The sequence below is a fragment of the Hipposideros armiger genome, unplaced genomic scaffold, assembly GCF_001890085.2.
Source record: "Hipposideros armiger isolate ML-2016 unplaced genomic scaffold, ASM189008v1 scaffold_259, whole genome shotgun sequence".
NCBI lineage: Eukaryota > Metazoa > Chordata > Mammalia > Chiroptera > Hipposideridae > Hipposideros > Hipposideros armiger.
The window spans coordinates 2,033,162-2,045,124 of record NW_017731609.1 but is presented as its reverse complement, the minus strand read 5'-3'; positions in this window follow the sequence as shown (position 1 = coordinate 2,045,124).

The following is an 11,963-nucleotide window of genomic DNA, read 5'->3' as shown; positions in this document are numbered from 1 at the left end:
CCTGACTGCTCTGCCTGTCTCTGCCATCGCTGCCCTTTAGTCTGTTTTCAACCCAGCAGCCAGGGTGGTCCTATTAGAATGTAATTCAGATCATGTCACCCCTCTGCTTACAGTCCTCCAGAGTAAAAGCCACGGTCTTCAAGTGGTCGAAAGGCCTTACAATCTGGTTCCCATTACTTCTCTGACCTCATTTTCTACAACTATCCTCAACATTCTCTCTGTCCCAGCCACACTGGTCTCCTTGCCATTCCACGAACATACCAGACAGGCTTCCTCTTCAACATCTTTATGCTAATGTTTACTCTACCAGGAGTGCTCGTCCCAAAATCTCTGCATAGCTTCCTTACCTCCCTCAGGTGTCTACTCAAGTGTCACCATCTCATGAGATATTTTCAGGGCACTGTATTTAAGATAGTTGCTTCTCTTTCCAACGCTTCCTATTCCCTTCCCTACTTTATTATTCTCTATAGCACCTAACATAATTTATTTTATTTAATGTCTGGTACTCCTATTAGAATGTAAGCTTCCTCAGGCAAGAAATTTTGTCTATTTTATTAGTTGACATATCCTCAGAACCTAGAAGAGTGTTTGGCACATACCAGACATTCATACATAGTTGTTAAGTGGATAGATGAATAAATAAAGTATTTAGTTTATGGCTAAAGATATAAAAACTGAGAAAATAGAACATAAAGTGATAAATAAAAGGGCTCAAATCTAGCTTTCTTTTCATGGAAGAAGAGAAATGAAAAGGAGAAAACTTATGGGTGATTTTGGATACACTCTAAAACCACAGCTATTTATTTAAAAAACATTTATCAAGGGCTTACTACTTATTAGACCCTCAAGATCATTGTGGAGGCGTGTTCATCCTTCATGATGTTTAAGCTATGGAACAGTATCTCTTACCTTTTTCCTTCCCTGACTATACCAGGATATTAGTTGCTTTTCATTTCCTCTACTCTCTCTGTTTCTCATTTTTCCCCCCTTCCATTTGTGGTGCTCAGACCAGAATCGTTTCATATTAACAAAGACCTAATCATTACAAAAAAAAAAAAAAGAGATAATAATTACTTTGAAATGTCTACATACTTATTTAATTTGTATCAAGGCTATTTCTTATGGGACCCTGAGAGGGACCTACCAAGGATGAGCCATCCTGGCTCATCAGGATATTAAGATTTTTCAACATTCTTTATCATGTGGTCATTATGTATTATTATTAGTTCCCTGTTAGTATAGTGGAACAACAATATAATTTTCACTATTCATAAACCGAAGTGTGAAAAACATATAACTTACAAAAAACTCCACTTAATTTCTAAATTGACTTCTTATTCCACCTTGTGACAGGCACTAAAACTTAGTCAACTAGGGGTAAATTCTCCCTGGGGCTGCATCTGAAATGTAGGGGAGGGCTATGTATTTTCAGTGAATTGGAGGGAGGGGCATCTGGCCCTCCATGTTCATTGTCTACTTAGTGAAACATTCATCAGCTGTGTAAAGTCACACCATTGTCTCTGGTCCACACATTCGGAAGTTAAACTCAATCTAATTTTGAAGCTAAGTTTTGGCTCCCTGGCTTTCTTAGCCCTCTGCTCCCTTTTTGGAAGTAGGAGGGCAAGGGAAAGTTTTTACTTTTCCACCTCTCTCCCACCTCTCTGGGGCTGAGAATCAGGGGCTGTCTCAGATATACCGCCGTTTTACCTCTTTAGCTTCCACACCAAGGACAAAGGTGACTTGTCCTTGAGGTTTCTCAACTTTCCAGGCTTCTCTTAGGAATCCAGTCTTCTCTGCTCTCAGATCCCTATCTGGAATTTCCACCAGTTCCCCTTCCTCCAGAGTTTGCCTTGGGGATGGTCATAGGGCAGGGGTAGAGAACTTTCTTGCAGACCTGCATCATCATCTGACTTTATTGCTCTCCTTTCATAATTTCCTACCTTAGCCAGTGGAGCTATGATTTAATTTTCAGCTGTACTCTTTCCAATCTATAGTTTATGTCATACACTTTATGTGCTTCAATAGGCTTAGTTTACTGAAACCCAAAAACCCAGCTCTTAAAATCAAAACCTTTGATGTGCATGACTATTATCTACGTTATGAGTCTCATAGGTCAATTTTGAAACTCAAACCTGAGTATGGTTGGATCTTTTGTTTTTGCATTTTGATATAATCCTAATATTTCAGGAGCCAGTGGATACTTCTGATTTAATGGGTGTTTGGGAGTGTGGGTACGAAAGCACAAAATGCAATGGTGAAAAGGAAGTGTGGGGGGAAAAGTCCTCTAAGTATCATGGTGGCTTAAAATTTTTATCCAGGGGCAGCCAGTTAGCTCTGGTGGTTAGAGTGCAGTGCTCATAACACCAAGGTTGCTGGTTTAATCTTCGCCACGGATCTGTGCCCTCCACAACTAGATTGAAGACAACTACTTGACTTGGAGCTGATGGGTCCTGGAAAAACACACTGTTCCCCAATAAAACCCTTAAAAAAATTTTTTTTAATCCATAAGACTCCAAACAGCTTTATTTAAAACAAATTCACTAATAAAAAAAATTCTTATAAGAATGTTTTGCATTCTTATCCTGACATCCAAGAGGCAATTTATTTCTTTAGCTGCTGTCCCTCTTTGTTTGGCCTCAACATAAATATTTGCTTATTTATAATTATTATTCTTTGTTTACTTTTTTCAACTTATGAAATAACCACAGAAAGTTTTTCCTTACTCATTTCTTATTTTTTATACCAAAGGGTGTATGAAGATTGTCTCAATCTTATTAAAGAAAAATCTGGAACTATTATAAGGCTATGAAGACTACATATAATCAGTCATTATTTGTATATTTAAAAAGTGACAAACATTTTTCTAAACTTTAATGGGTCTCCTGAAAGAAGAAAAATAACACAGAGGTAATTACACACACACACACACACACACACACACACACGTTTCTATTTCTTTTGGAACTGATGAGTTGTTTGCTGCTTAACTGTCACAAAACTATTAAATATGTAACTCCCTGGGCCTAGAGAAATGAAGAGGAAGGCCTCTTTTTATATTGTGCTCTGGATGTCCAATGGCAGCCCAGAGTTACTGTGAAGTTAACCCCTTGAAGGCAGCATCGGTGGGGCCTTCCAATTACATTAGGCCATCTATTGGCTCAGAACCTCAGTACTACCTGGTGAGACCTGAGTGCTGGGCAGAGCTATGGTTCCCAATAAGCCCGAAACACACTCTGGGGCTCAAACCTGTCTCTACTATGGGCTTCCTCTAGCTCCCTCCGTCTGAGATTTTCTGCCTGATAGGAACAGACTGACGCATTCATAGCATGTGGGTTCTGGGAGTGAGGAAATGGGTGGGGGCAGGTGGAGGAAGGGAGAAGCAGCAAAGAAAGCCATTTATTTCATCTTTTACTTATGTAGTTGCACTGGAGAGCTCAACACTTGCCAATTTAAACCCATTCTTCCAAAATGAGATGAGTTAGAATCCTTCCCCAGCACTGTAGTTGAGAAACAAACTGATAGCATGGCAAGAGTTTTCAAAATTCTCTGATTTACGAGTAAATAGTACCATGTTTCCCTCGACTCAATTCTTTGGGATTCTCTAATCACTATCTTTTTTTTTTTCATGCCCAAAGCCTACTCTTGTGTTCTAACAGTATGAATAAAATCAGACATACTTTACTTATTACCAAAAAATGTTGGGACGAATGTTGCTTTGGTTCAAATAATTTTGGAAATGGCAAATACCAGAGAAATAGTAACCAAATTAAAAATAAAATAACAACAACAAAACAAACCAGTAACCAAACACCAAATTCACAATAATACTGAAGGCAAATAAAACTTGCTTTAAATATAGTTATCCTTCTTCCCCTAATAATAGAGTATTTATGGGATACAACCAAGTAGGATCCAGCGTTTCCAGGGTAAATAATGTACACAAATCTCTAGTGTCAGTGTAGAAATGTGTGGTCTGAAAACAGTCTTTCTGAAGGACTCAACAGCTCAAGATAAGAATTCATAATTTAAAACCAGTTAGAGCAAATTGTAAAACAAAAACGATGCCAAAGCAAATACAAATACAAGCTGCCTTTAGTTTATTATTTGGAGGTTATATATTTGGTATTATAAGAAAACCAGAAAAGACACCTTAAGGGAGCTTATCCTCATGCCCAGAGATGTGTTTATGATGCAACCAGATTTGCTCCATCCCCAGATGTCTGGAGTTTGGTTTGAACATCTGTTTTTAATAGTTTCCAGGCATGCCAGTGAGAACGTGATCACAAGTGGGTTGACTGTGATTTTCACAAAGGAAAAGAAGAAACAGACAGCTAATAGATGTTCAATAGACTTTGGAGAGTTCTTAATTTTCATTAACAACTCTGAGAGTGTGATGCTGAGCTTGATATAACCCAGGTACATGGTGCTTTGTTAAAAGGGTGTCCTGTAAAAACTTTCCATAGTATAATATTTGTTAAAAAGAATAACCATTTAAAAATGTTTTTGTTTCTTGACAAGATATCCAGCTGTTGGGTAGATATGTAGAAAAGGATGTTATCAGTATTATCTCTTTTAACTAAATGTTTGTCAGCTGCCTCTCTTAATATCATGGTCTTAATATCAGCCCCCTTTTTCATAGGAGGAAAAGGTGAATAGATCCATAGGGATATACAGGCGAGAACTGGCACCGAGTGGGGCTCAGCTGGCAGTCCAGGCCTTATTGTGCCCAGCTCCATCACAGGCACGGCCAGGGCAGGTGGCCTTGGCAGAGGCTGGATCACTTCCAGACCACCCCGCAGACTCTGCTGTTGGTCATTTTCAGAGTGGGCAAGAAAGCATCAGGGCCTGGAGAACCAGAGAAGTCTGATGCCAAACCTGAGGTATTTTTTTTTCTGGGGTCAAACTTTTATCCAGGCTAGAAGCAAATGCAGGAAGAAAGAGAAGCAAATTAATCAGAAAGGAGAGGCAGTTAGAAATTATTTTTGAAATACTATTGTGCATTCACCTGCATTTTTCCTATAATTTTCTCATCTGTGTCTATAGTAAAATTTTATAAGTTATCATTTTATGAATGATCCTCAAGAGGACAATAGAAACAAAAATTTGGCATCTTGAGTTTTGTCCTATTGATTTATTGGAACTGTATTGAATAGGATGCATCATTTAATTTCATTAAGAAAATTACTCACATGGTTCAAAATTCAAAAGTACAAAAATTGCCCGTGGACAAATATTCTTCTTATCTGACTCTTTAGCCAACTACTTCTCTTTTTCTGAGGCAACTAGTTACTTGTGGATCCTTTCAGAGATATTCATGTACGTCAGTCTCATTTTAGACCTGAATTTTTTTCTTAGCAGAACGAAGAGCTGCTGAGACAATTATCTGGATAATTTTGAGCCCTAATCTTCAGCAAGTATGTTTCAAATCCTAGATACATGCTCAATAAGGTTAATAAGGATCATAAAAGAAGTCCATGTTGTATAGGCTCTGGCCTCAGGAATTTATGAGCCTAACAGTAAGGAAGATCATATGCGTATGTGTGTAAATATGCTTTATTGAACTAAGCATAATGCATTATGATTTCCTTTCCTTTGATTAAAAGAGCCTTGAAAATAGATTCTTTCTATATTTCTATACAAGGAACCTTGCATGGTTCTTGGCACAAAATAGGTAGCCAATAAATGATTGCTGAATGAAATCATGGATTAATGAATCAGTGGAGAGCCCCTCAAGAAGGCATGGTGATACTTGAGAGAGGAGATTATACTCATGGCTGGGGACGGGGGATGGGTCATGGCCAACTGAAATTCTTAGAGTCTACTTCAGGAGAAAGAGAGGAGGTCAGGTTCCATGGAAAAGGTGGGACTTGACCCTGAAGTATGGGAGGATGGAAGGACGAATTGGAGGGAGTATGAGACTCATTCTAGGTGGGCAGTGTGGGTGAATAGTGAAAGCAAAGTGATGGTAGAAGCGCACAGGTTGTGACAAAGACCAGTGAGGTCTCTGGCTTGAAGCAAGCAGTCTTCCTTTCGAGGTTTGTTGAACATTTGGAGGGGCACAATGAGACTGAGTTGTGATGCACCCAGAAAAGTCAGCAGAGGGATTCTTTATCCCAAAGGCACTTAAAAGTGATTGAAAGCTTTTTGAGCTTGGGAACAGTTATGAAGAACAATCTGATAAACTAGAAGCTGGAAGACTGGCTGGGTAGGTATTGCGATATTTGAGCCATCACATGGTAATTGTTGAAAATGGATGTAGTTCTGGGAATGGGAAAGGGAAGACTGACTTAAAAAACATTTGAGGGAATGTACCAAGAACATTTGATAACTGATGGGACAATAGAGGAGAAGGAAAGGGATGGTCTGAAGAAAAACCTCAATTTTGTAGAAAGCCACCAATTCGATGCCCTTGTATTTACTGAACATCTCCTGTGTTCAAGACCCTGCACATCCGACAAAGCAGATGCCTCAAATACACATTGAACCACACCAAGAACTGAGTAAATACAAATGTCCTTATTGGGATATTAGCTAACTATAAGCATCCTCTAAGTATCAGTCGCATTTATCGGCATGTTGTATTATTGGACTTTTTTTAAAAGGCAAAAGATGCTAACTAAAAAAATGCTCTTGAAATCAGATTGGACGGCAATCAGAATGATTAGTTTGCAAGGAAGACCTATTAACATTGCCATGTTATCTTTCCTTCCTCATTCTTTGGTTCTGACATGTTCACAGTCATCCCAAACCCTCGATCTTTGCACTCCCTAGCGGGGGCTCTCGGGACTACCTTGCTCATAAATCCCGTGCTCTTCTAGAACTTGTGGTTTGTAAAAGATTGATGGCTGGTGTCGTGTATCCTCCTTCCCCAGCCCTCCCTTTGCGTTCATAGTGGTATATAATAGTGACACATCAGAAGCCACAGAGAAATCTAGGAGGGTTGACTTGTTAACAAAGAAATTATAACTGCGGAGTGCTAATGCTGTTCCGAGCCTGCGGAACGTGCCGCTGGGCATTTGCTTGGAGTTCTTCATAATCTGCTTTAGTCAGCTTTGGTTTTATGAGGTTGGTTTGTTTTGTTTTGTTTTGTCTTTTTGAGTCCAAAATAAACCAGTGAACCAGTTTGGGATGAGATCCCTTTCCAAGGCCCCTTTATTTCATCTTAGAACATACACACACACACACACACACACACACACACACACACACACACACACACACACTCACTCCTCACACACCATAAATATGTGCCTTTGGCATTTGGTTGTCTATAAGAAAAAGCGAAAATTGCCCCAGAACGTGACATGATTTAAATAACAGTTAAAAAAATTTGGATAAGGCTGAACAAAAACAAGAAAGAAGAAAGGAAGAAGAAACACTCCCCTTTAATCAAATCCTCCATTTCCCCTAGAGCAAGCAGTTCTTAATTATATTTAACAGACACAACAATGTGCCACAAGCTGGTCCAAACAGCTGCGGGAAGGCTCCATTTTGCTGCAAACATGGCGGGGGAGGAAGACCCCAGTGGCCCATCAGCACATGCCCTTGGTTTAGATCAGGATCATTTCTGATGTCTGCTCCTGGGCCGTTTGGGGGGCTGACCAGAGTTCATCCCCCGCCCCCAGCTTTATTTTTCTGTTGGTGTTCTTTTGCAACTAAATATTTCAGCTAGGCTTTCAGTGCGTCCTTCCAGATCTGTCATCTATACTATTTTACTAATAGTTGACTGTGGATAGATTGGCATTTCCGGGAGTTCCCTCTTTGGTCCAGAAACCTGCTGAACTTGTCTCCAGCTGCAGAGCAAGAATTTTGTTCTCTGAACCTGTCATTTAACTATAGGTTTGTGAACAGAAAGTTGAATGCGCTCAAACTCCACAGTTTTTCTGTGCCCACCCCTTACCCACCCCCAATTCCAGTTCCCACTCTAATTATATCTGCTTGTTTCCTTAACCTTACATATCTGGTCTTTTATGTTAACAAAATATGAATGCATGCATGCAAAGGAGAACAACCATTTAAAAATAAATGTTACTGCCTGCTGACAACATATTTTTCAGCAAGAAGATTAAACTTTTCTTTTTTTTATTGCATTTCTTTATCTTTCTTTATCTACTGTATATAACCACAACCAAATTGTGCTATGGAAAGAAACACATTCCTTAATATGGGTTTATTAAATTTCCCATCATCTTTCTTTTATGTTTCTTTCAACAGACATTTTATCATCCCAGAGGATCTGAGACATTTTCCCATGTAAATATGCATCTAAATCACCAAATTCTCCATTCTAGTATTTTCTCATGAAGTGTTTCTTATTGACCCTTTTTCTTTTGAATTTATAAAATTGTAAATAAATTACCAATTAAACTTTAAGTCATTGAACTAATTGTATTCTATTCATTAACTGGTAAACTTCTCACATATTGAATTTATATCATTATAACTTTCCTTTTTGTTTAATAATATTTTAAACATTAGGCCATATACTTTGTGAAAGACAGGGTTTTTGTTTGAGTTTGTTGCTGATAGAATTTTTACTACTAAATCCATCTCCAGTAATTGTCTCTAAAATGCTGTTTAGTACACTGATTTTCTCTTATTATTTCTAGTGGCTTAACAGGTAGTCGAAGACGTTTTCCTTCGTTGCTATATTAAAGACCCATTACAAATTAATAATGAGTAGCAGCAAATTTCCCCCTAATATTTTCTCAATCTTCCACTGATTGAACACTATTCTGCATATACACCAATTTCATTAAGAAGCTCTTCCACTTCAATGTAAACAGTGTTCTATTAATAGCAAGGATGTTAGGGCTGTGGCTTGAGGCCTTAGGCTCCCATTATATTATTCAATCTATCTGTGCCTCATCCTGTATTAGTGAGGGCATATTTGGGTAAGATATTTTAACTCTCTCATTGCTGTGTTTGAGAATAAGGAAGGCAGGTCTCAATAGAGATGCAGCCTAGAGTGGTGGAGAGGGTACTGGATCAGCCCTGGAGAGCTGGTATCTGAGATTCAGCTCTGGCATTTGCTGGCTGTGTGGCCTTAGGCGTATTGCAGAGCCTCTGCCCACCCCTTACCTCTCACCCCTGTTTCCGCCCCTGTAAAATAAGTGAATAGATTTTTACAATTGTAAATGTTCCTTCCAGCTCCGTGAGAGGTACCAGGTCTGTTCCTCACACATGTCATGTGGGTTTAGCTGTCTTCACTTAAATTGCTTTAACTCATCACTTTGACCTTGAGATTCTCAGCCTTGGCAGCAATTAGAATCACCTGTGGTGCTTTTAACCCCTTGATGGATCAATAGTTGGTCAAGTTCCTCAGGTGATTTCAGCATGCAGCCGGAGCTGAGATCCAGTGCATTTACCTGCAATGCAGGGATTCAAATTCCCTGCCTTAACTTCCTTTCTTCTCCTGGAGAAACATCATGACTTTTGGAGAAATGCTTTGAGTTCGACAGTAAATAAATAATTTAAAAAAGGATGATTGCGGTTGTAACTGAAAAGGTCTGAAGGACTCCCATCACAAAGGGGCTAGAATCCCCCAATAAGGTAAAACATGATCTGGTGAAAAGAGGCTTGGGAAACTAACTTGAAAGAATGAATGTAAGTGGTACTCCTTGTGCAGTCAGTTAACCAGCCTGCCCTGATCTTTCCTTTTTGCGATAGGATAGATAACAGCTGGTGAAGGTGTGGTTCCGCATGAATCAGCCCACACCCTCCAGGCCCAAGAGGTAGGGCATAAGGCTTTGATCTTCAGCTGCTGGCCCAGCTTGGCTCAGCTGGGATTAGTTGAGAGTCCCTGGAACAAGCCCCCTCCACCACTCCCCCCGCTCCCTGTTACTGTGCTCTGATGTCATGGCAGCCCCTCTGATCTGTGAGACTACAGGGTCCAGCTCGTTCTTGGTGAGGACCAGAAAGGGCCAGGGAAGGCCAACCGCCAAGTGCCCCAGCCCTCAGCCACAATTGCTCATTCTGGAGCAAGACATTCAAGTTGGAGAAGCAGTTTCCTAGAGAAGCTCTTGTGGAGCTCATAGCAATGTGAAATGCTGTGGGGAAGACTAGTTTTTATTTGCCTTTTTATTTCTCTTTTAGAGTGTTTTCTCTTCTCCCTTCAATTTTTTTGCTTCTATTGTAAAAATAGTGAATTCTAATCATGGAAAACTTGGAAAATACTATCCCCCACTAAAAAAAAAAAAAAAAAGTCAACCAAATCCCTAATAAAAATCATCAGTTAACAGTTGCTTTTCTTCCAATCTCTTATGCATAGTTTGTTTTTATTTATTATGATACTGGATATCATGAAATAAACATTTTCTCATATTACTGAAAACTTTTCAGAAACATTTTTTTCCATGAATGATATTCCATCAGATAAATGTAGCATAACATACTTAATATTTCCTTGTAGTTGGCATGTTTCTAATTTTTTGTTTATCAATAATACTTAGATAAAGCAAACAAAAGCTTTAAAATATGTATAATGAAAAAGAAGTGTGAATGAAATAATATTCCTAATATATAAAGAGCTCATATAATTGAAAGTAACACACAAATTTAAAAAAAAAGGGAAACCTGAAGCTGAAGCTGAATAATATTGAATGTCAACTATAATTTTATATATATATATATATATATATATATATATATATATATAGTCATGGGATGTGGAGTACAGCATAGGGAATAGAGTCAATGGAATAGTAATAGCTATATATGATGTCAGAGCGGGTAGTAGATTGGGGGAAGGGGGTTATCACTTTGTGAGGGGTGTAAATATCTAACTACTACATTGCTTTGTACATCTGAAACTAAAAAAACAAAAAACAAAAGCAAAGGACATGAATGAGTAATTGCACAAAAGAAGAAATATAAGTGACCACTAGATATATGGCAAATGTTCATGTCTATTAATGAACAACAACAAAAAAACAAGTGAACTGGCAGCAAGATACCCTTTTTTACCTATTAAATTAGCAAAGGTTTTAGAAAATGATATTGGTAGAGTGTAGTACTATGGAAATTGTCAGATGTCCTTAACAAGAAAATAAACTGGTAAAACATTTTCTGGAAAACACTTTGAAAACATATGTCAAAAACTTAAAACTGTATACTTTTTAAAGGTATGCATACCAAAGAACAAAAAATTCTGTTTTCAGAAAACAGAAGCTCAGAGAGAAATTTATGTATACAGATGTTTAAGGTGTCAAAAAATAAAGTAATTAGAAACAGAGACTAAATGATCTTATATATCTATATGTTATAATATCATGCAGTACATAACTTGTTGAAGAGAATGGAAAAATTCTCACACTATAATGTTGAATAAATGTGGCACGAGATGGAGTTACATAATAGGATTTTATATATACATGCCATAATGACTGAAGGGAAATACTGGTTATCTCTGATTATTATGGGTGATTTAAAATTTTTTTGTTATGTTTACCTGTATTTTTCAAGTTCTTTACAATGAGAATATTATGCTATCAGACAGAATGTAGGTTGCTAGTTGAGTAATGGCTTCCTGATGCTAGTCCTGGCCCCATCATCTACTGTTCAATCTTGAACAAGTTATTTAACTTCTCTGTGCCTTAGTTTACCCATCTGTAAAATGAGATAATAGTACATCCACCTTGTAAGATTTTTATGAGGATAAATGATTTAATTACATAAACTTTTAGGACAGTTTTAAGTACAGAGTAAGTACTAAAGGGGTGTTAATTATTATCAATTTTCTAATCAGAAAACTATTTTAAATTATATAATCTGCCCCTTCCTCAGACAATGCTATGGTAAATGTTTATGCATATAGCTCTTTCCCCCCATTCTAACTGATCTCCTTGGAATAGGTTCTCAGAAATTAAATAATTATTCTGGGTCTTTGATAATTTCTGCTGAAATTCTTTCTAAAGCTGTTATAAAATGTTTTCATGCCAGAAATACACAGCATTGCTGGCTTT